Source organism: Centruroides sculpturatus, unplaced genomic scaffold (genome assembly GCF_000671375.1).
Source record: "Centruroides sculpturatus isolate CEXI.00-Female unplaced genomic scaffold, Cexi_2.0 scaffold292, whole genome shotgun sequence".
Taxonomy (NCBI): Eukaryota; Metazoa; Arthropoda; class Arachnida; order Scorpiones; family Buthidae; genus Centruroides; species Centruroides sculpturatus.
The window spans coordinates 418,376-445,596 of record NW_019384986.1 but is presented as its reverse complement, the minus strand read 5'-3'; the positions used below and the strand labels follow the sequence as shown (position 1 = coordinate 445,596).

The 27,221-nt window shown below is 26.0% G+C and overlaps 1 long non-coding RNA gene across 1 annotated transcript; it reads left to right on the top strand.

Moving 5' to 3' along the window:
• LOC111632920 lies at positions 1-26,479 on the top strand. The gene is made up of 7 exons (XR_002757950.1): positions 1-141; positions 222-368; positions 4,855-5,225; positions 8,195-8,308; positions 12,731-12,844; positions 22,020-22,175; positions 25,461-26,479. It is a non-coding gene; the product is annotated as an uncharacterized LOC111632920 (long non-coding RNA).
• The last annotated feature ends 742 nt before the right edge of the window (positions 26,480-27,221 follow it).

Here is a 27,221-nt window from a genome sequence, read left to right as displayed (position 1 = left end):
GAATGATATATTATATTTCAATTTAATTTGAATAATTGTGTAAATTTTTGGATAATTTTAAGGTAATTAGAATTTACGTACAGCTCGGAGTGCGTGACCTATTCATTAAAATGGAGTTTGTACGCCATAATACAGTAATTGGTAAGTCTTACTTTAACTAAATTCGTCTATATTCTTCGAATTATCTTAATTTAAAATTTTTGATTTTTTTTTTGTATAAGGCAAGGTGGAACGTGGTCGACTTTCTATAGGAAACCGCTATTTAGATATTAAGCACGTGAAGAAACCGGGAAACTCCACATGGCCGGGTGACTGGTGAGGAGGGAAACCACGACCAGTGTTTCGTAATTTTATCCACTCTGCCACTGGTGGGCTAAAAGTTTTTTTAAAATACTCTCAATAATTATAACCTATATTATAAAAATTTATTTAATTTTCTTTTACATTTATAAATCATAAAACAGAAAAGTTTATATAAATCCCTATATTAAAATATTAAAAATAAGCGTAATAATAATAATAATTTTAAAAAATTTATGAATATATTCAATGCTTCTTTACGATATTATAATGACAAAAACGGCCATAAAACTAAGTTCATTCTGGTGTATTTCGAATAACTTTTCGTCCGAAAAAGATAAAATAAAATTATCCATCTTTATGAGCCTTTAAAATAAACTTATTACAGAACAACATGAAAAAAATAACACAGTTTTAAACAAGGTAAAAAAATTCAGATTTATGTTTCCACCTGTCAAGATCTCATATGATAGGATTATCTTCTCCTTCCTCAAATTGATTTCTAGAAAAATAACGAGAGAAAAAAAAATTCTGTGGTGATCTAGCGCTTCATCTAGAATTTTTTCTTTAAATGTTTTTATCGTAGATTAAATTCACTTATTTTTTAATACTAAAAATAAAAAAATATATATACAATTTCTCGCTTCACTTTCTTGCTTCCTTAATCGATTTTTTGCAACTTTTAATTAATTTACGGGACGATTTTACTTTAAACATAAACAATTTTGTTTTTAATATGTATTTATCAGGAAAATTTGATTACATGTACAAGATAAATTGATTAAATGCATATAACTAGATTAATATTGTGTATGTAAATGTATATAGGAGACAAACATGACAATTCCTATAATATCCTCCATTATATAATTTATATATTGGAGTCCTATATATCCGCTTACAGAATATATTATAGTCTATGAACTTATATCTGTAGAATATACTGTATATGAGATATAGGACATATTTATATATGTAGCAATATATCTAATATCGCCTTGTAGAGAAAATTGATTCTATATAGGCCTATGTATGCAGAATGTTTTATTTAGAAATCCATTTACGTTTTTCCTAGAGTGCATAGAACAATCTGTTTAACAAAAGAAAAAAAAAACCTTTCTTTATTAGAATCGACGATAGAATACTATTGATAAATCCCTTTGGAAGAATAAAAGTTGACGTCATTCCAACAACAGATGTGAAGAAAAGAATTTTACAATAAACTCATCTTAACAACCTCCCACCAAAAAAAATTTTTTCCATTCAACTGCAATCAAATCACAGATTTAATTAACATTCGAAGCAATTTTACTTATTGAACGTTTTCTGTGAATTTTTATTTTATTTTATTTTACTTTATCGTCTTTCCTTTCTTGTACTTGCTACTGAAACAGAATAATCTCTTAGTAAGAATATCATTTAACGAATGAAAAAAGAAAGATCTACCTGACAGGAAAGTATAAATTAGTTCTAAGGATCCCCCCGATAAGAAGTTTAAACACTTTAATATATTCATTCTCTTTCTCCCAAGTGTATCTTAGAAAGGAAGTGATAATTAAAGTCGAAATTCTAACTGTTAATAACTTTTATAATGTAGAAAAGTCTAATTTATTCTGAAGTTTAGATTTGTATCGTTGTTTTTTTAACACTTTCTGTGCTTATAAACTTTAATTATATTCGTAAAATATTTAAAATTCACAAAAAAAGAGAAGAAAACAATTAATATTTCTTAATTTTATGATATTTTTCCCTAATTCTGATCTAAATTTTAGTACAATTCGTAAATTTTTTAGTCGTGGAATTATATAAACTATAAGACACTTTAAAAGTCATAAATTTTCCTTCTGTTGATTGGATGAAGACGAAATATACGTAACAATGGATCGATCGCAATTGGTTGAATCTCTTTTTCAAATTTGTATCATGATATATTTCATTCAATGAGCGATCAAACTTTTTTATTTAAAAAATTTCAAAATGTTTAGGTGTTTTAAACCCACCTCAATCAAAAAATTTTTGTACTCTGTGAAAGGTAACATCGAATTATATTGCATCCTGTACAAATAACTCAACATTGTCATATCTAANGAAATATTAATTATAATTAATCCTTAAAATGCTCTTTCTGTGGCACGTTATAATTAATTCCCTAAATGCTGTTTTATGAAAGCTTTCTTACAATTAATATTTCATAAAACAGCATTTAGGAGACTAATTACAATTAATCTCATAAAATGCTATTTCTATGAAATGTTAATTATAATCAGTATTATAAAATATTGATTTGTTAACATTTACTACAATTAATCTCATGGAATTTTTGTTTTAAAATAATCCTCAACATTATTACCACAGAATACTGTTTATAAAGCATTTACATTACATGTTATACACAGAAAATTTTATACATCACCTATAAAAACATGATTTTATAAAATAAATGCGATAAGATATTATTTAAATCAATATACTGGTTACATTCAGCATCAGAAAATGACATTTTATAAAATATTTAATAGAGATTTCATTCAATGAGCGATCAAACTTTTTTATTTAAAAAATTTCAAAATGTTTAGGTGTTTTAAACCCACCTCAATCAAAAAATTGTTGTACTCTGTGAAAGGTAACATCGAATTATATTGCATCCTGTACAAATAACTCAACATTGTCATATCTAATATAAAATATAATTATTTCATACGACAGTTTTAAGCTATTTATAACAACAGAAAGTAACTAAATTATATTTTCCAAGTTTTATTACATCCAAGTTAACACTCTTGTCGTCAGTGATTAGAATTAATAAAATCTGCGATTTTTCCCACAATACAGGAAACTATTTGCAAGCTTTTAAACCACTTAATATTGTCATTAAAATTGCAAAAATTTTAAAGAAATGTCTTGAAAAAATCCAAGAAAATTAAATTAAAAGAAAATTCTAAAGTTAATTTGACTTTAGAATAATAAAATTAGTAAACTTTTCTATAATAAACTTCCATAATTTAATGATTTTTAGGAAATTTCAAGCGTAATTTTGCATATAATCCGCTAAGATGCAATTCCAAACGATGAACCACGCACTATTTGAAATTTTACTTGATTTACGTAGAATAATAATAGTGTAATAATATTTGGATTAATAATATTTACTGAAATCTCCATACTAAATGATCCAGTTATTAACTTTTAACTTAGTTTGAATAGTCATAAATTAAAAGATAATTTTGGATTCAATCTCTACATCGAGTAATTTATCTTTAATATTTTATTACTCTAACAAATTTCCAAATTTCATGTTTATAAATTATATTGTTCATTAGGACTTAATTTACAATTTTATAACGTAATTTTAAGACAAAAATGATCTGGAGGAAGGGTTTTCTAACATTCAGGATTTCATGTTCCATTAAAATTTTCATTAAACCAGAAAAAATATTTTCTATTGTTTTTAAGTATATTTTTTCTGTTTATTTTCAGTTTGTGAGCCTGAAATTATTTAGAAAATTTACTCTATTCTTAGATGGCGATCCACTGGTTGGAAACCGTACAGAAGTTTTTAAGAACTAGCTTCCACTTCAATACTATTCAGTGCTTTACGAAGCGTTAAAATTACTTTTTCACCGTATATTCTACGTTTACTGAAATTAATTCACCTAGAATCTTATTTTCTCAACCAATTTTCGGCTAGTGAGCCTGAAAGTATTCGACAATACAATTTACTAAATTCTGGGGTTCGTGATCTACTGGTTGATAAACCGGAATATTTTCCAGGATTAAATTCTGCTTCAGTGCTATTTAGTGCTTTATGAAGCTTTCAAAACGATTTTTTCCACTAGACAGTCCACATTTTCCGAGATAAATTGGATTCTAAAGTATTGTTTCCCAACCGCTTTTCAGTTGGTGATCCCGAAACTAATAAAGCGATACTGTTTACTACACTGTACAGTTCGCGATCTACTGATTGAGAAGTTCTACTTTAACATTGATAATTTTAAATGTGATTTAATTATCAAATATTACACTTTCTCGTGACATTTTTCTGCAGTTTTATCAGATATAATCATTAATCACGTTGTTAAAGTACAGTAAAATGAAATTAATAGTATTATAATTGCAATTAAAATGAATACTTTCGATACAGAATAATTTATTTCAATAAAATATAATTATTTACCTGTATAAATAAATATAGAGAGTGATAAAAACTCTTTCTAGGAATTTATTTGATAAAAAATACTCCGTATAACAAGCTTCATAAAATGTTATTATATAAAAAATTCATTATATTAAATTTCATGTCAAGTACTCGATGCATTTTACTCATAAAATATTTCGTTCAATAAGCTACATAATACATTGTTTTATAAAATATTTACTAAGTTAATGCTGTTTCATTATATATTCTCTGTAGTAAAATATATAAAACTGAATAAAATATTTCCTGCAGTCAGTTTTATGAAATTATTACGTTGTTTTTTTTATTATTTTTTTTATATTAATTCCCATAATATATTGTCTTTTTGTGATAAATATACTATATTTACTTTCGTGTAGGAGAAACAAGAGAAAGAGGACATCCAAGGTTATATACAACATAAAACAATGGATAGATCAAGGATAGAATATGCAACAGATAGAAGGACACGAAGAAAAAGGATCAACAAGCCTTCTGTATAGCAGATGCAACGAGGAGAGAGAGAAATTTACTTTCATAAATTTTATATTACACTATCTTTATATAAAATACTCTTCTAATTAATTCATCAAATGTTGATTTTGATGGAATAAGGCAATTCAACTTATGGGTGATCTGTCAAGAGGAAGATACAGCACGTTCTAGACTATCTGTAAAGAAACTGGACCATATTTAGGTGTGACACGTGAAGAAAACCTGGAAAACTTCACATGGCCAGCCTGTTAGTCAGGTACGAAATCCACTACCAACTAATTAAGTCTAATGATTTTATTCACTTGGTTAGTATAATTACCACAATAAAGTGTCGTTTCTATAAAATGTTCCTTATGATTAGTTCTAGAAGTATCCTACGAATATTTTGTAGAAACGGTATAATTAATAAAGTATTCATTATAATATATTTCCTTATAATATCGTTCCTATGAAATATTAATTATAATTAATCCTTAAAATGCTCTTTCTGTGGCATGTTATAATTAATCCTCTAAATGCTGTTTTATGAAAGATTTCTTACAATTGATATTTCATAAAACAGCATTTAGGAGACTAATTACAATTAATCTCATAAAATGCTATTTCTATGAAATGTTAATTATAATCAGTATTATAAAATATTGATTTGTTAACATTTACTACAATTAATCTCATGGAATTTTTGTTTTAAAATAATCCTCAACATTATTACCACAGAATACTGTTTATAAAGCATTTACATTACATGTTATACACAGAAAATTTTATACATCACCTATAAAAACATGATTTTATAAAATAAATGCGATAAGATATTATTTAAATCAATATACTGGTTACATTCAGCATCAGAAAATGACATTTTATAAAATATTTAATAGAGAATACTTCATAAAAGCGTTTACGAATCGACGTTTCGAATATTTTTTTTATATTCAAAACGTTGATCCAATCACAAAAACATTTATAATCAATTATAAAAAAATCCAGCAACGAGTTGCGTAACTTTCCCGACCAAAAAGTTAAAATTGCGTGTGGAGCCATCTGTTAAAAGATTTTATTTAAAAATTTTTATATTAGTAATTATTATAGAACGGTAAAAAGCTTAATTTTGACGGTAAAGGCGAGTTTAAACAATTGTAAATGCTAATAACGAGTAAAATTCTTCATTAAGTCCGATCCCACTGGAGATATATTTGATCCCCCTCTACTTCCCCACCCACTTAACCTTTAACTACAAAAATTTAGTAGTATCAATGGCCCTGACATACAAACTTCCCTGCAAAATTTCAGAAATTTTCGACAAAAGGTATAGAAGTTATTAAGCTTGAAAGATGGTGAACAAAATCATGCCTCCACATAAACATCCATATACACAGAAAAACCCTCAAATATTTTTGCATTTCTCGACGTTTCAAGATCACCTGAGTCCAAAATTTTTTAAATCTGGAGGGTTATCTTTTGACAGACCATCATACTTTCCCTCTGTTATATATTGTATGACAGCAGGGAAGTAAAAAAAAATGATTTTCTGAATTGATACTTCACCTTAACACCATTAACTTTAAATCTTTCATTATTAAAATTGGGAGGAAACAAATTAAAATAAAGAAAATTGAAAAAGGATCTTCTAAAATTTTCATTGATTTTTACCTTACGTAATAAAACGAAAAACAATTAGCTTATGAAAAAAATATGTAATCTTAAACTGCAATTTTACGTTATACAACATTGAAGAGTACTGCAAATACATTAGATCTTAACGAGAAATCACCGATCAATGTCATTAAAGGAGCTTCTACTGATGTCTTCTAGGAATTCCACATTTTTTTTAGCTTATACATCTTTTTTTTTTTCAGGATTAGTTCGTCATATTGCTGAAATGGCATTCTTCCACTTCCTTTCATTCTCTAAATTTCTCTACTTTATTTAAATCCCTCTACTACTTCTTCTTTTTCTGATGCAATTTGACTAACAAGAAAGAACATATAATTTATTTCTATTTTTTTAAATTAGTCTAAATTAACTGTTTAAACATCATAAAAAACATTCTTAACGAGCTAAATCTTTAAAAAAATATTAACATTTTTTATTCTTATAAATTGCGATTTTTTGATTTGGAAAAGTTTTTCTTTTTTTATTTGAGAAATTGCTGAAACACGTGGTTCGTAGTGACAAAAATTCTTTACTTTTTTATATTTTTATTCTGATATAAAGGTGTCAGCCATGTTCATTGACATGGAAATCCACTTACACTTGCCACCGCAGTTAAGAGAAAATCGTTATATCGAGACTTATAGTAAATAATTTCATACAATTATATTTTGCATATAATAAATCTATATTACAGAACGTATTTTACGTGTTCCGGTATAGATTTTTACTATAGAATATTTATTATAATAATTCTTAAAAAATGTTTTATGAAATAACTAGAGAAACATTAGATAAAATACTTTTACAACGTTACAATAAGCTTTATAAAACAATTATTCATAAGTTTTATACAGCTCTATAAAATATTGATATTAAGTTATGAAGTACTACAGTTAATCCTATAAAATATTTAAAGTACACATTATAAATGAATATTTTTAAAGCTATTCTCTACAGTAAAATATTGTTTCGCATTGTATAGATCTCAGAAAAAACAGGTTTTTTAAAGATATTTCTTATAGTAAATTCTTTAAAACATTGTTTCACCTTTAGAAAACTGTTTTTTTTTTTTACAGCTGTAAACGTTACTTTTTTACATTGTTTCACTTCATAAAACACTGTTTTTTTTCAATATTGCACCTTTAAGTAAACCCTGTAAAACACTGTTTTAAACTCAGAAAACAATGATTTTAAAAATACTCTTTACAGTAAACTGTATAAAACATTATTTCACCCTACAAAACATTGATTTTTCAGATATATCTCCTAGTAAACTGTATGAAATATTGTTTTGTTCCCAGAAAACATTATTTTCAACATACTCCTTACATTAAATTCTATAAAAGAGTGTTTCATATATTTTCACCTTAAAAAAACGTTGTTTCATAAATCAATAAAGTAAATTTTAGAAGAATCGATTCATAAAATACACACTTTATCATAATGTATAAAATATTCATAAAAATATGATTTAATTGATTTTTTTTTTTGTAAAGTGCTAATTCTGTATGGTCCTATAAATATCTACGCATATATTTTTAACTGTTTTGATTTTATTTACATAACTAGAAAGAAAAATCTATGGAGAAGTCGAAGTCCATCAAAGATTTTGAAATCGAAGTGAAAAGGACAAATGAAAATAGATGTTGCAGACTCATAAGCATTCAGCAAATATCTGAAAAGGTATTTCTGATTTATTCGAATATCACATGATAGAGATATTATTTAAAAATACATATATTATTATTATTATTATCAGAACATTATCAATAAACATGTTACAGATTACATTATTGTTTAATGATTACAAGATTCTTTCGCATCTTTATGTACAAATTTAAACGTAGAAAACTTGAAAATACTCTAAAAGTCTCGAAAAATGCTTATAAAAATGCCTTAAAATAATGTCCAAGAAAGCGTTTTTTTTTTAAATGCTATTTTAGGATATGTTTAGTGTACTTTTTTGGTAGAATTTTCAAGAAATGCTTATAAAAATGGCTTAAAAATAATATTCGAGAAGAGTGTTTTAATGCAATTTTAGGACATTTTTAGTAACTTTTCTAGGAAAATTTTACAAGAATAATCAAATATTTACACAATCTTTTTACAGTTTTACAATTTAGATATAAAAGTACGGTTATAAAATCACATTCTTAACCGGTCTAATCGATTTTAATATTTTTGTAAGCCGAAAATTAGAACTTTTATTGAGCGATTTCTGCATTTCTCAATTTCATCATTATTATCAAATTATAGCTACGAATAGGTTCTAAATTTTTACTAATTTATACTACTAAAATTATTTAATTACGTTATTTATATTAATAATAGAAGACTCTACAGTGAAATAACTTAAACCGAGAATAGCTCGCATAATATTTGGATAAATTAATTTGTATGATCAGAAATATTGGAACTTTTTACTTTTTAATTCATTTAATTGGGTTTATAAATTTCTATCTACATAATTAAATTGCATGTATACATTAATAACTTTATGTAATTATGAAATACAGGCAAAACTGTAAATAACTGTCACTGACGGACAAAAAGAGCTATTGTTAGGAGTTATTTTGTATGACTTTCAAAAAGAAACGTTATCGAAAAATGGCCGCCTTTTAGAGATGGGGTTCGACTGTATTACAGTGAAGAGTATCTGAAATAATGTATACAACCTTCTTACTTTTCTTTAACCCATACCTTCTAAGTATGAAACCGTTGCAGGTTTCATACTAGACTTACTGTATTTACTTGGTATAACTTAATTAAGAGCATGCAACTATCCTGATGAACCTTTCCACATCACATACTCAAGGATGCCAAAGAGGCGTGGACACCAATCACGAGTAATTTGCATATTCAATATTCTTTGATTTAATGTTGCCATTTGTTCGCCTCCGAAGCATGCTAATCAGGACTACACGAGTGCTAATTTAGTTATTTACAAAATATTGAATGTTCTATATGACAATCCATTGTTATTTTACGAGGGAAGCGCTCTATTATGTATCACATCAACTTCCATTACTCGTTGTTAACGTTTGTATACACACACCACCATATTAGCAACGTTTGATCGTCTTAAAAATGTTTACACGCTTGTAAAGGCGAACTTATTATTATATAAAGTTTTTATCCAAGGTTCGAAAATGCATAGAAGGTGTTTATCAACGAAATTATTCACGAGACGACATCATCCCCGTGTGATCAAGGTGACATACTTATGACGTCACCAGATACGAAACCGTCAGCGATATCCATCATAACTGTCATTTTAAGCTTAAATTTTGCCGAATATTTCGCTTTTATGACTCGAATATTTTATTTATACACATATTTATTTAGAAAAATATTAAAGAATTTTTCTGGATTAGAAGATAGGAAAGTGAATTCTTCTTCTGTGAAGGATGTTGCAATACTTTCACATACAAATAATAATAATAATAATAACATTCGAAAGCTTGTGGTTTGATATTGTACATCGATTTTCATTATAAATCGTGTAAAATGAAATATCGATTATAAACCGCGTGAAGTTATAACTTCCTTCCTGTCTTTCTTTTATACATTTCGCCAAATCTCTTAAAAGCGGTGTGTGATAAAACTCCTCCATTTTATCTTAAAAATTAATTAAACTTTTAAGATAATTTACATAAAATTAAACTACAACTACTACGTCCCATACGATTTTATAAAAAGTTTAACTTTATATTAAATATTTTTTAATAAAAATTCTTTTTAATACGCTCTACGCACTAATTAGCGTAGTAATTTTTAATTTGGCTTTCCGATCGATATTATTGTAAAATAAAATTATTATTTTATCTTTCAACATATTAAAAAATTAATTGAAATTTAATTACTTTTTTAAAATACAGTATAATAATTTTCTTAAAAGTTTCTAATTGTTGCTTCTCTTAAACGACGTCATTATAAACATTTAAATGTAATAAAAATGATAACATAATCCTTAATTTAGCAAAAGTTAAGTAATTTATATATTTACTAAAAGTAATTAACGTTATTTAAAACGTTAATTACAATTTAATGTAATCTTTATAATTTTTAATACTTAATGACCATAGTTTTTGCTTGCTGCCATCTGGTGTTTATAAAAGTAACTATTTCATCAAATTCTTATTTGATACATTTTAAAAATTAATAAAAAAATTTAATTATTAATTGCTTATAAAATCGTTAATTGTATTTATATATGAGTTTAAAAAGTAAAAATGTAATTAAATTTCGAAAATTAAATTAATATTTCATTCAATATATTAAAAATAAAATTACATGTTTTTAAAATAGAGAAAATATTTACTCTAAATAAATATTTATCACATATTTTGAAGAATTTTATGTACAGTAATTTCTTTATTAATTATTGTAAGATTAATTACAATTTTTATCGCTAGATGGCGAAATAGTATTTAGCAGGCGAAGTTTTGAAATGTTTTAACTTCGAAATTTATTTAAATAAATCATTTCGGAATTCGTTTACATATTTTTTTATTAAAAAATAATTTTCTTTAATTATTCAATTAATTTTACGATCAAACTTAATTTAAGTCACGTGACTTAAGTATTAATTGATTTAATAAATCAAAATAATCGAAATTGTAAAAATAAATACAGAACTTTTTAAATTATTCTAATACTATTTATATAATAATTACAATAAATGTATAATACTCCATAAAATATTATTTTTAATTATTAATTATCATCTGTTATTTCGCATATAAAATTTAATCAGTTAAAAAAAAACAATGACTAAAAATTTCATAATTATTATTGAAAAATTTAATTATAATAAAAATTAAACAGTAATATTTCAATTATAAATCAATTAAATGAAAATTTTCTCATTTAGTTTAAAAGTAAGAAAAAATGTATTCTGTTTTCATTTAATATTTTATACTATGACTTTATTCCAAGAAATAATTTAATTTTTAAATATTTATATTTTAATGATTTAATAAATAAAACATTTATATTTTCAATGGTTACTCAGTTTATTCTCGTGAGATTATTAATACAAATTTTCACTAACAGATGGCGACTTGATATAAAATTAAATATTAATTAAATTTTATAAATAAAATAATAATATTTTCCTTAATTTTTTTAAATATAAAATTTTACAAATAGTATAAATTTAACCCATTTATAATAACATTAATTTAACGATAAAATGATTGGTCGGAACAAATTTAAATGTGTTCTATTTTTAACCAATCAATAGGCGATACAGTATATTTAAATGTAATCCATTAACGATAAACATGAATGGCGTCACGTTTATTCCTAATTTTATTAATAAATTTTTAACGGGATGTATAACATTAAATCGAATTACTAGAAGTGGAGTCATAAACTTTCACATGGAAATGATCCATTAAAACTTTAAGAATTTCTCAAAAAAGTATATTTATTTTTCTTTTTATTAGGAAAAATGTCTTACATTTACTGTATTTCAATTATAAAATCGGCCTGTTTTATAAATCTACATTTATTACTTTTAATATTTATTTTTTTGTAATTCTGTATAAGGTTTAGTAGAGTCATAAATCAGATTTCTTAACTTAAAAAAATTATTAAATGTACAGTACATAATTTTATTTATATTTGTAAAATAACTTGGAGCATTAAACTGTGAAAATGTTGCTTTAAAAATTGCAAACTTGGTGAACTTTTAAAAACTTTTTGAATTATCGCTGGATGATCGAGTCGTCGAGGCATCAGACTACAGTTCTGGGGGATCCTGGATCGAATCCGGTCGAAAACCCCAGGATTTTTTGGGGTTTTCGACCGGATATTTCAGAACCCGTCTATCACCATTATGGGCCTGGCCGAATTCACGATGGTCATGGAAAAGGGCCTTGTTAATGCTTACAGAACAATAAAGTAAAACAAAAATCTTCTATGAGTATGGGATAAAAGCCTTTCAGTACTTATAAGGCAGAATGAGTAAAAAATTGAATTTTTTATTTGTTATATTTAAAAATTTGCAATTAATTAAAAAAAATGAACTTTTAGTTATATTTTTAGTAGCGTTTTTAAAAAATTTTCATATGCTAAGAAATTATTATTATTTGTGTATAGAGCTTATTCTAGAGTGCAGGCTGAAGAAAGGAGGAGAGTGAGAGAGGAGAAAAAGGATGAGAAAATGAGGAGAAGGTCTCAGTGCGGTACTGAATAGATAAGATGAATGAAAAAGTAAGAGAAAATAATGTTTAAAACTTTTTTAAAAAATTAATAAAAATTTAAAAGTTATAGCGATGTCTTCATATTAAAGAAAATTAATTAATTTTTAAAGATTTTTATTTTTGAATATTTACAATTTTTATATATTCTAGCCATTATAAATTATTTTTTGTATCTCCGTATCAAATTTTCCTATGCTTGTTTTTATCTAAAAATAGCAGAAATAAATGCTTATAAAACGATATTAACATCATATTCAATTCGTATCCGGAGAATCTCTCGAAAATCTCTTCCACTCTTGTTCATCCACAGATACAAAATTCATTCATTAAACTTTATTATTTAAAACTTTAACCCTTAAAAATTAAAAAGAAAAATTAATAATATTTTAAATGTACAGTATTTTTCCAATTTATACTATATTTACTTTCGTGTAGGAGAAACAAGAGAAAGAGGACATCCAAGGTTATATACAACATAAAACAATGGATAGATCAAGGATAGAATATGCAACAGATAGAAGGACACGAAGAAAAAGGATCAACAAGCCTTCTGTATAGCAGATGCAACGAGGAGAGAGAGAAATTTACTTTCATAAATTTTATATTACACTATCTTTATATAAAATACTCTTCTAATTAATTCATCAAATGTTGATTTTGATGGAATAAGGCAATTCAACTTATGGGTGATCTGTCAAGAGGAAGATACAGCACGTTCTAGACTATCTGTAAAGAAACTGGACCATATTTAGGTGTGACACGTGAAGAAAACCTGGAAAACTTCACATGGCCAGCCTGTTAGTCAGGTACGAAATCCACTACCAACTAATTAAGTCTAATGATTTTATTCACTTGGTTAGTATAATTACCACAATAAAGTGTCGTTTCTATAAAATGTTCCTTATGATTAGTTCTAGAAGTATCCTATTGTTAATTTTATATATATAGAATGTACTGTATGAACTCCGTGCTGATATTTTAGGGATAGATCCTAGGGCAGGGTCGCCGAGATGAAAGAGCTAGGGATTTTTCCCCTACAAAATACAAACACTCAGAGTTGTCAACTTTTTAAAGTACTTTCAAACTTTTTTTTAAAAAATCTTCTGTCAGCGGATTGTGACAAATAAATGTTGACCCTACTCTAATAAATGTAAACAAAGCCTTATCCACTTTATGATTTTTCAGTATGCCAGTAATAATGTTTGTATTCTCCCGGGATAAGGAGTCTATCCTAAGTCAATAAGGAATTTGGTTTACAGTATCCATACGCTTTACAGTAAAAAAAAAAAAAANGTATAAAACATTATTTCACCCTACAAAACATTGATTTTTCAGATATATCTCCTAGTAAACTGTATGAAATATTGTTTTGTTCCCAGAAAACATTATTTTCAACATACTCCTTACATTAAATTCTATATAAGAGTGTTTCATATATTTTCACCTTAAAAAACGTTGTTTCATAAATCAATAAAGTAAATTTTAGAAGAATCGATTCATAAAATACACACTTTATCATAATGTATAAAATATTCATAAAAATATGATTTAATTGATTTTTTTTTTTGTAAAGTGCTAATTCTGTATGGTCCTATAAATATCTACGCATATATTTTTAACTGTTTTGATTTTATTTACATAACTAGAAAGAAAAATCTATGGAGAAGTCGAAGTCCATCAAAGATTTTGAAATCGAAGTGAAAAGGACAAATGAAAATAGATGTTGCAGACTCATAAGCATTCAGCAAATATCTGAAAAGGTATTTCTGATTTATTCGAATATCACATGATAGAGATATTATTTAAAAATACATATATTATTATTATTAGAGCATTATCAATTTTATGTTATCGTTTAATGATTACAAGATTCTTTCGCATCTTTATGTACAAATTTAAACGTAGAAAACTTGAAAAATATTCTAAAAGTCTCGAAAAATGCTTATAAAAATGCCTTAAAATAATGTCCAAGAAAGCCTTTTAAATGCAATTTTAGGATATGTTTAGTACTGTATATCTTTTTGGTAGAATTTTCAAGAAATGCTTATAAAAATGGCTTAAAAATAATATTCGAGAAGAGTGTTTTAATGCAATTTTAGGACATTTTTAGTAACTTTTCTAGGAAAATTTTACAAGAATAATCAAATATTTACACAATCTTTTTACAGTTTTACAATTTAGATATAAAAGTACGGTTATAAAATCACATTCTTAACCGGTCTAATCGATTTTAATATTTTTGTAAGCCGAAAATTAGAACTTTTATTGAGCGATTTCTGCATTTCTCAATTTCATCATTATTATCAAATTATAGCTACGAATAGGTTCTAAATTTTTACTAATTTATACTACTAAAATTATTTAATTACGTTATTTATATTAATAATAGAAGACTCTACAGTGAAATAACTTAAACCGAGAATAGCTCGCATAATATTTGGATAAATTAATTTGTATGATCAGAAATATTGGAACTTTTTACTTTTTAATTCATTTAATTGGGTTTATAAATTTCTATCTACATAATTAAATTGCATGTATACATTAATAACTTTATGTAATTATGAAATACAGGCAAAACTGTAAATAACTGTCACTGACGGACAAAAAGAGCTATTGTTAGGAGTTATTTTGTATGACTTTCAAAAAGAAACGTTATCGAAAAATGGCCGCCTTTTAGAGATGGGGTTCGACTGTATTACAGTGAAGAGTACCTGAAATAATGTATACAACCTTCTTACTTTTCTTTAACCCATACCTTCTAAGTATGAAACCGTTGCAGGTTTCATACTAGACTTACTGTATTTACTTGGTATAACTTAATTAAGAGCATGCAACTATCCTGATGAACCTTTCCACATCACATACTCAAGGATGCCAAAGAGGCGTGGACACCAATCACGAGTAATTTGCATATTCAATATTCTTTGATTTAATGTTGCCATTTGTTCGCCTCCGAAGCATGCTAATCAGGACTACACGAGTGCTAATTTAGTTATTTACAAAATATTGAATGTTCTATATGACAATCCATTGTTATTTTACGAGGGAAGCGCTCTATTATGTATCACATCAACTTCCATTACTCGTTGTTAACGTTTGTATACACACACCACCATATTAGCAACGTTTGATCGTCTTACAAATGTTTACACGCTTGTAAAGGCGAACTTATTATTATATAAAGTTTTTATCCAAGGTTCGAAAATGCATAGAAGGTGTTTATCAACGAAATTATTCACGAGACGACATCATCCCCGTGTGATCAAGGTGACATACTTATGACGTCACCAGATACGAAACCGTCAGCGATATCCATCATAACTGTCATTTTAAGCTTAAATTTTGCCGAATATTTCGCTTTTATGACTCGAATATTTTATTTATACACATATTTATTTAGAAAAATATTAAAGAATTTTTCTGGATTAGAAGATAGGAAAGTGAATTCTTCTTCTGTGAAGGATGTTGCAATACTTTCACATACAAATAATAATAATAATAATAACATTCGAAAGCTTGTGGTTTGATATTGTACATCGATTTTCATTATAAATCGTGTAAAATGAAATATCGATTATAAACCGCGTGAAGTTATAACTTCCTTCCTGTCTTTCTTTTATACATTTCGCCAAATCTCTTAAAAGCGGTGTGTGATAAAACTCCTCCATTTTATCTTAAAAATTAATTAAACTTTTAAGATAATTTACATAAAATTAAACTACAACTACTACGTCCCATACGATTTTATAAAAAGTTTAACTTTATATTAAATATTTTTTAATAAAAATTCTTTTTAATACGCTCTACGCACTAATTAGCGTAGTAATTTTTAATTTGGCTTTCCGATCGATATTATTGTAAAATAAAATTATTATTTTATCTTTCAACATATTAAAAAATTAATTGAAATTTAATTACTTTTTTAAAATACAGTATAATAATTTTCTTAAAAGTTTCTAATTGTTGCTTCTCTTAAACGACGTCATTATAAACATTTAAATGTAATAAAAATGATAACATAATCCTTAATTTAGCAAAAGTTAAGTAATTTATATATTTACTAAAAGTAATTAACGTTATTTAAAACGTTAATTACAATTTAATGTAATCTTTATAATTTTTAATACTTAATGACCATAGTTTTTGCTTGCTGCCATCTGGTGTTTATAAAAGTAACTATTTCATCAAATTCTTATTTGATACATTTTAAAAATTAATAAAAAAATTTAATTATTAATTGCTTATAAAATCGTTAATTGTATTTATATATGAGTTTAAAAAGTAAAAATGTAATTAAATTTCGAAAATTAAATTAATATTTCATTCAATATATTAAAAATAAAATTACATGTTTTTAAAATAGAGAAAATATTTACTCTAAATAAATATTTATCACATATTTTGAAGAATTTTATGTACAGTAATTTCTTTATTAATTATTGTAAGATTAATTACAATTTTTATCGCTAGATGGCGAAATAGTATTTAGCAGGCGAAGTTTTGAAATGTTTTAACTTCGAAATTTATTTAAATAAATCATTTCGGAATTCGTTTACATATTTTTTTATTAAAAAATAATTTTCTTTAATTATTCAATTAATTTTACGATCAAACTTAATTTAAGTCACGTGACTTAAGTATTAATTGATTTAATAAATCAAAATAATCGAAATTGTAAAAATAAATACAGAACTTTTTAAATTATTCTAATACTATTTATATAATAATTACAATAAATGTATAATACTCCATAAAATATTATNAAGCATTTTTTTTTATGTTAAGAAATTTGTTTGGATTTCACCCTTTTAGAATTTCAGTGAACGAAATAAATACACATTTATATAACATGTTTAACAATGTTTTAGTAGTGTTATCTTTTGTTTTCAGCATTCGTAATAACGGAAATGACGGAAGCACGCGAGTTAAGATCCTACAGGAGCTACCACGAAGTGGAAATGCACCATTATACCATCCCTAGTCAAATATCGTTAGCAAGTTGGGAATTCAAAGCTAATGGAACATCGTCGTGCACTTCAAAAAGTATTTTAGTGTAAGTTGCCCCCTTTTTTATGATCTATTAGTTACTAAACATCGAAAAAAACCCTCGGCAATACAAAAAAAAGAGCAAGAAAAGAATTCCATCATTCAAAATAAATGGAAATCCAATGGATTCGGTATTAGATTTAGCAGCTCGCGTCTGGAAATTGGTTGCATCTGTCGAACAGAAACAAACATTCTATTATTTCTATGGAATTTTTTCGGTTTGCGTACAAGAAAGTTTGTTGCACAAACTGGCAAACCATTGATTTGCTCGATGATCTTTTATTACCAGTAGTTAAATGTCAGGATTGTGAGGACGGATAGAATTAAACCCGTGATTTATGGAGAGCTTTTCTCGTCTTTTCCTCTACGTTTCCGAATTGGTGACATTTCTCTGGTCGAAAACTCATCCTTAACAATGGAAAACACCGTAAAAGATTTGTTACCGTTTAATTTTAACAGACATCCAACATTCTGAAATGCTAATTTATGATCCGGCAGACAATTAGCTTATTGCATTCTTTAGTGTTTTAATCTTGGAGAAATTATGCAAAGTTATTAGATTAGTTTGTAAAGAAGACAGTTTAAAAAAAAAGGGGGAAAGAACGGATAGAAAACGTGATGTTGACTATTTATTCTGGTGTTATTGTTGAGCAGAGAAAAGCGGAACCATAAAAAATATATAACATGAAAAGGAGCCATTTTGTGTTTGCAGTTTTGTTTGGTAATAGGAAGAAAGAAAGAGGGAAAAAAATGGTTGCTCGACTGAAATATGTGCTCTATCGCGTAGTTTTTTGAATAGAATTTATCGTTTTTTTTTTCTTTTTTTTGAATGTTAGAAGTGGAGAAAAATTTTCATTGGTTTTTTTAGTATTATAAAAGCGCAGAGTTGTAGTTTTTATATTATTATTATTAAATTCACGGAGTACTTTTTAAGTATTCGCGTTTGTAAGTTTTTTTTGGGATGAAGTTTTTCATTTATATTACTTTTTTAAGATAATCGCAAAAACGGTTTAGTAACATTTTAAAAAAACGTATTTATAGTTTTCTTTTGTGAAGTTTATCTGTTTTTTGATATTTCTGACGCGAAACGGTCGCGGCTATGGGTAAAAAAGATGTGTTAAATCTAAAAAAAAAAATACTTTGAAATCTTACTTCTGCCTTTTTAAACCGGAGAATTAATCTTTTTAGTAGACATCTCGCTTGTCTTATTTTTTAAGATTAATAAAACAATTTAAAAACCGTTAGCGAAAGCGTTTAAGTAAGAAAAAGACAGATTAGTTAATCTGTAAAATTCCTCTTTATATGCGCTACTTATTTATTCTACGTTAAATCTAGATATTAACGTCAACGCTAAAGGTTGTTAATTAGTATTTATCGGCGTATCTAACATTTAAACTTGTTGCTACGAGACGTAATCTTCTAAGTATTCAGCTGTAAGTCTAATGCACTCAAATTGCTTTCTGCGATGTCTTTTAATGGTTTCCGTAAGATTTCCCCTTACGGAAAAGTAAAAAAAGATTTCTAACTTCGCGAATAAATCATGAAATATTAAAAATTCAACGTAAAATTAAAGGAAAAAACGAAAAAAAAATGGTATCGTGACAGTGCAACTGATACTGTTTGAACAAATGGTTGAAAATCTTATCGATTGTAACCAATTCTGTCGAAGTTTTTCTAGTAAGCAGTCAAGGACGTCGTTTAATTTTCTTTATACTGCTATACCCTCTCTTTGTTATGCAAATTTAGGATATAGATTTATAAATAATAAAGCTGATGTTAATTAATGGCCACTGATAACAGTATCAAGTTGCTAACATAGTGATGAAAATTGAAATGGTTCATTATGAATTAATTTCTTAAAGTTAATATGTTTAAAAATATGTTGTAAATTTTATATTTATTTAATAAGCTGGCTTTTCCTATTTTTGTGGATATCTCTGGATCTTTTGATTGTATACACCACACCCTTTGACCTATTTTAAACATATCGGACTTAGTACATAATACGATTATAATATGCTGGGGTGTTTCTTTTTTTTATTCAGAAGTTGGAAATACAGTACATGTTATGAAAGGACATGATAAATCCATTAACACTTTTCCATTTCTGGTTAGTGATGATTAGATTAGAAACTGAATACAAAATAATGACACAATTTTTATTACAGTGGAGAATAATAGGTACAAGAAGGCATTTATTATCCTTGAATTTTTATGCTGCAATGTCTTTTGAAATGCATTTTTATTCTTTATCTCGAGTTTGACACACCTATAAAAGAACAGATCAATGTACTTTGGGAATAGTCAATAGTTTGGAGACTATTCACTACTATTCTGACAGGGAAATATTTCGTTTTTTCTTCTTTAAATAACATATTCTACATTAATTTAAATTTGCTAACTGAAAAATTGATATTAAAAATATTGTTGTAATTGAAATCAATTTTATATATAAACTAGCATAGGTAATCAGGCCCAGAAGAATTGTTTTGCTTGAATTCTGAATATAAATAGATTTCCAAAATTTAATTTTATGTAAATTTGTGGTTTCTTTTTATTTAATTCATATATTTTTATGGCTTTTAGAGAGGGATGGAAATGCATATTTGTGACCCAGACTTCATCTTACTTTTCTCAGTTTCTTCATTTGATACAGAAAATATTTTGATTTAATTCAATGAGTTTAATATATGCTTTTAACTTAGTTTTATTTATCATGAATTTTTCTTATAATTTATCAATTAAAAAATTAATTTTACAGACTTTAAAAGAAATAGGATATTAAAGAAATTCTAAAGAATGCTACATTACATATTTCTATAAAATTAATTAATTATTTACTAAATTACTTGATTATTAATTATTTGTAAATTTAATTAGAATAACTTGACATTATTGATAGATGTCTCACCAATCTTTGGTAATTTTAATGGTTACTTAAATTAAAAATTTAGAAAATTAAAAATTGTATACAAAAAAGCACTAAATAATAGTAATAACAAATGCAGAAACTCTTATGAAAAATACATTTTATTATAAATATTAACTTACATATTTAAAAAAATATTTGGCTTAATTTCTTGTTTAGGAAGAAGTTTCAATAATTTTTACTTGATATTAATTATAAATACGACTAAAAACTTTTTGCGATTTATTTAATTATAACGTAAATGATTTAATTACAATTAGATATTAATTACAATAATATTTTGTAATTAAATAAAATTAATTTTAAAACGATCGATTTCAAGAAAAGTTACAAAAAGGAAAAATTAATTGATTTCAGCTTTTGTTTAATTGAAATAAAAATTAATTGTAATTAAGAAAATTTTGTTTAATTGAAATTAAAAAATATAAAAAAAAATTAACTAAAATTAAAGATTTTGTTTAAACAAAATAAAAAAATATTAATTATAATTAAAAAAGTGAAATTGATTTAAATAATTTCGAAAATGATTTAATTTAAAACATTTCCGGTTCTCGGGGAATTTAATTATTATTTATAGTGTGTATTAATGAAAAAAAATCATGTTTTGATGCTAAATTTAGTACACTTGATCTAATTAACAGCTTATTTAATGGAGCGAATAGTCAACAACTTTTAAGAGCATTTTGTTAGCAACTTAATTAATGAAATGCTTGGTTAACCGCTTAGTTTCTGCTTAAAATAAAGGCTATAGAAAAAAGAAAATTAAGAAAAAAAATGACGACTAAATGAAATTTTTTCTATCTTTAAACTGTATTTTCACTCTACTTAAAATCTTTAATGTAAAATTTTTATTGTGAAAAAAATTTTTGAATTTTTAAATTAATATTATATTAATGTTTTCTATAATATTTAAAACAATTAATAAAAAAATATTGTGTAAAAAATATATAATCAACGGCACGAATTTCCTAAAAATTATTATATTTTTTAATAGAATTTCACTGCTTTTAGAAGCGTAGCGGAGATTTTCATCCGTCTTGATCATTAATCAAAGTAAAAAATCACACACGTTCCTAAATAATTAATAAGAAATTTATCGACATTATCAATTAATCTCCGTTATCGCCATTTTAAAACATTTTATTTTTTTTCTTATTATTTTTTTCAATTAACATGAATATTTTATTTTGAAACACTTTACTCCCAGGGGGAGCGTGAAACTTAAACGTCATTATCACATGACTGAGACGTCACTCGTCACTACTTCTGAAAGCAAAGATGGCGACGGATGCTCGTCTGCTGACACACAGGAGAAGTTTTCTTCTCCTTTTAACATATTTACAACTCAAATGTGTAACGTCAGGTAAGTCGATCTTTTCTAAATACATTAATTAGTGTTTTTAGCACATAAAGCTCTTATACACGTGCTTTTAAAGCCGATTGTGTGGAAAATAATCAATTTCATCCGGCAAAACATCGTGATGTTCGCATCTTTGAGTGAAAATACATAGAAATTTTAATTGTAAATATTAATGAAATTTACATTTTTAGTATCTTTTCCAGTGGTATTATCGGAGGCAATATTATTTGAGATTGAGAAAAGGTTTAAATTTTATTATTTTTAACATATTTTCCTATTATTTATTAAATAATATAGAATTTGAATGAATAATTTACTCTATATATCGAGCGCTTATATTATAAACAGCATTTTTCTCCCCTTTTTTTATATTAGTGCAAGTGGATCTATACAGCCTACACTTTTCCCTATAAGTATGACCAATAAAATGTTTTTTTAACAGGAAAAAGCACTCAAAATTTATTTTTATACATAATTTTAATTGCATAAAAATGATTTCTGATTTTTAATCATTATTTTATACTTTGGTTACATTGTATGATGATTATAATCGAAATTTAATTGTAGAAATTAATTATTATTAATGTCTTTAAAGAATACCAAATTAAATTAGTTGCTATGACTTAATCAAATTCTGTTATGATTATAAATAACGTGCCGATTTTATTTTAAAAAGAAAATTATAATAAATAAAATAAAGTTTTTAGAAGTTTTAAAATAAAACATTATCTTTAATGAAACTGTAATTAAATTACTTTCAATGAATATAAACTACAAAACAGATTTATAAATATATTTTTATTTTTGTATAAGTTAAAACTGTATGGATTATAAATACATTTAAAAATTAAATATATAAATTAAATTTTTATAGTTTAAGTGACTAAATCAAAGTTATAAATTAATTCAAATAAAATAGGTTAATAAAATATTAACAAATTCCATTAAACAGATTAAATTAATCCCACGTTTAGAAGTAAACAGTAAAATTTAAAAAATATATATATTTTATATAAAAAAAAGTATACTTTTACATTGGAAAAAGTAAAATTGTAATGTTAAATTATATAAAGTGAATGCCAAAAGATAAATTTTTTTTTCTTCTTCTGCCAAAACATAAATGACTTTACAAACTTTTATACTGTTTACTCATAGATAAACTTTTCTGCAATGCATTATTACTTCAATTAATACGAATTATTTTTATTCATGAAGTACAAATAATAATAATAATAATAATTATTATTATTATAATTAAGATTCAAGGTGATAAATCAGAATATGTATTTTAAATATTCTAAACAATTGTGTATCTGGAAGATATATTTACATGGATTAATGCCACTTTAATGTACTATTAATGATTTAAGAGTTAATTATTTATACAGTAATGTGAATTATAGTATGGTGCATTTAGTCACTTAGTTATATATTGATTTAAATTTGTATATACATACATGTAGATAATTAAAATCTGATTTAGTATAGACTTATCTGAAACAAAATGCTTTTAAATCTGTTTATAATTAAATACATTATATGTAGGATTATTTTAGATTAAATTATAGCATAAGTTTTCACTATATTTATCATATAGCATATACAATCAAATTACAGGACATATATATCATAAACACGGTTTTAAATTACATATTAAACTGTCAAGTACGTAATGTTTAATATATAAACTGTATAACTAAATTCTTGTGAAATGTAGGATTAGGTAAATGTAGAATTTGAGTAAAAATATTTCGTATGTATTAAATAAATCGTTTGTTTGTCTGAAACAAGGAAAGGGTGGCGGCGTGAGGTTCTTCATTTACAATATCAGGAAAATAAAGAATATAAGTAGGCGTGCTTCTAATTACAAATAGTTACTGACCTTGCTGTAATCAAAAATATGTTCAAAGGAGCTTTATCGTACAGGAGAATTAAAGCGTTAATGATATGGAAATTATGAGGCTTGATGAATTTCATATTTAAATGTCAACTACATCTCGAGAATTCTCTATAAATCGAGATTCCGATAAAAATGACGCGGCTGCTGTATTATATTTTAATGTTATCTCCCGTTTTTTGGAACCTTTCCATAACAGCTGCTGCTCGTTATTAAAAAAAAATAAAAGAGAAAAAAATAGATATATATGAGTATCTTATAACGAATTCAGGTGCTGTTTAAGCGTTAAAAAATTGCTTTAAGTTAGGAAAAAAGTATGTTAGAAGATGAATATTAAACAATATATCGAGCCTAAGGAATATGTTTTAAAATATAATCAACTTCCTTAAAACGTAGTGGAAAAAAAGGGGGGGCGATGGCTGAATTTCATCAATATTATTCCTTGCCCGAAGCATAACAGTTTATCAAAGTGAAAAAGCAGAAAAAATAAAAAACGATTTGGAAAAAAAAATCCATCGTGATGAAATAGTCGATAATTCTCATAAGGGATTTGTTTGCTTGGGTCATTAACTATTGTAGATCGGCCACCCTCCTTTGACAATGGAAATATAATCTGTTATTTTCTAAATCACACTGGTGTCCTAGAAGAGTTTGGAGCACCACACACAAGTTTCTTCTAGAGATAAAAGAATATATACACTCGGAGTAGCTACTTCCACGAATGCTTTCTAACTACGAATAAGCCAGTAGAAAGTTCAAAACGAAATTTTTCTGAAATAATAATAATCTTCAGTTTTATTTAATTAGATGCGTTAGTCGTCTCTTCGCCATATTGATCTGCTATTATAGTTGGGTGCGCGTGCCGATATTTTCCCCTACCTGCTGCATTTTTGGACATTTGTTAAATAATATTTTCCGTGTTTTGAAGAGAAGACGATGGAAAATATCAAAAAAGACCTTTCTCTAATTGGTTGTTTTGGTTTAATTCGCTTTTTTACCGTGTTACGTTTGTTTCTTAATTAATATTCATTATAAATAATTCATAATAGGAGGGAATTGTTGGTTAAGTAGAAAACATTAATATTAATCCTGTCTCCAATGTTAGAAATTCAAATTAAGGGTGTATTGCAGAAAAGAAAAACAAATTTTTGTTGTAATCCTTGAGAAAATAACATTTAAAGCTGATCGAATTTGTTTTTTTTCTTTTAAAACATTTTTTAAACATGTGTAACTGAAAAAGTAACTTTTTTTTTAAAGTAGAAGAAAAGCATTTTTTTTATGTTAAGAAATTTGTTTGGATTTCACCCTTTTAGAATTTCAGTGAACGAAATAAATACACATTTATATAACATGTTTAACAATGTTTTAGTAGTGTTATCTTTTGTTTTCAGCATTCGTAATAACGGAAATGACGGAAGCACGCGAGTTAAGATCCTACAGGAGCTACCACGAAGTGGAAATGCATCATTATACCATCCCTAGTCAAATATCGTTAGCAAGTTGGGAATTCAAAGCTAATGGAACATCGTCGTGCACTTCAAAAAGTATTTTAGTGTAAGTTGCCCCCTTTTTTATGATCTATTAGTTACTAAACATCGAAAAAAACCCTCGGCAATACAAAAAAAAGAGCAAGAAAAGAATTCCATCATTCAAAATAAATGGAAATCCAATGGATTCGGTATTAGATTTAGCAGCTCGCGTCTGGAAATTGGTTGCATCTGTCGAACAGAAACAAACATTCTATTATTTCTATGGAATTTTTTCGGTTTGCGTACAAGAAAGTTTGTTGCACAAACTGGCAAACCATTGATTTGCTCGATGATCTTTTATTACCAGTAGTTAAATGTCAGGATTGTGAGGACGGATAGAATTAAACCCGTGATTTATGGAGAGCTTTTCTCGTCTTTTCCTCTACGTTTCCGAATTGGTGACATTTCTCTGGTCGAAAACTCATCCTTAACAATGGAAAACACCGTAAAAGATTTGTTACCGTTTAATTTTAACAGACATCCAACATTCTGAAATGCTAATTTATGATCCGGCAGACAATTAGCTTATTGCATTCTTTAGTGTTTTAATCTTGGAGAAATTATGCAAAGTTATTAGATTAGTTTGTAAAGAAGACAGTTTAAAAAAAAAGGGGGAAAGAACGGATAGAAAACGTGATGTTGACTATTTATTCTGGTGTTATTGTTGAGCAGAGAAAAGCGGAACCATAAAAAATATATAACATGAAAAGGAGCCATTTTGTGTTTGCAGTTTTGTTTGGTAATAGGAAGAAAGAAAGAGGGAAAAAAATGGTTGCTCGACTGAAATATGTGCTCTATCGCGTAGTTTTTTGAATAGAATTTATCGTTTTTTTTTTCTTTTTTTTGAATGTTAGAAGTGGAGAAAAATTTTCATTGGTTTTTTTAGTATTATAAAAGCGCAGAGTTGTAGTTTTTATATTATTATTATTAAATTCACGGAGTACTTTTTAAGTATTCGCGTTTGTAAGTTTTTTTTGGGATGAAGTTTTTCATTTATATTACTTTTTTAAGATAATCGCAAAAACGGTTTAGTAACATTTTAAAAAAACGTATTTATAGTTTTCTTTTGTGAAGTTTATCTGTTTTTTGATATTTCTGACGCGAAACGGTCGCGGCTATGGGTAAAAAAGATGTGTTAAATCTAAAAAAAAAAATACTTTGAAATCTTACTTCTGCCTTTTTAAACCGGAGAATTAATCTTTTTAGTAGACATCTCGCTTGTCTTATTTTTTAAGATTAATAAAACAATTTAAAAACCGTTAGCGAAAGCGTTTAAGTAAGAAAAAGACAGATTAGTTAATCTGTAAAATTCCTCTTTATATGCGCTACTTATTTATTCTACGTTAAATCTAGATATTAACGTCAACGCTAAAGGTTGTTAATTAGTATTTATCGGCGTATCTAACATTTAAACTTGTTGCTACGAGACGTAATCTTCTAAGTATTCAGCTGTAAGTCTAATGCACTCAAATTGCTTTCTGCGATGTCTTTTAATGGTTTCCGTAAGATTTCCCCTTACGGAAAAGTAAAAAAAGATTTCTAACTTCGCGAATAAATCATGAAATATTAAAAATTCAACGTAAAATTAAAGGAAAAAACGAAAAAAAAAAGGTATCGTGACAG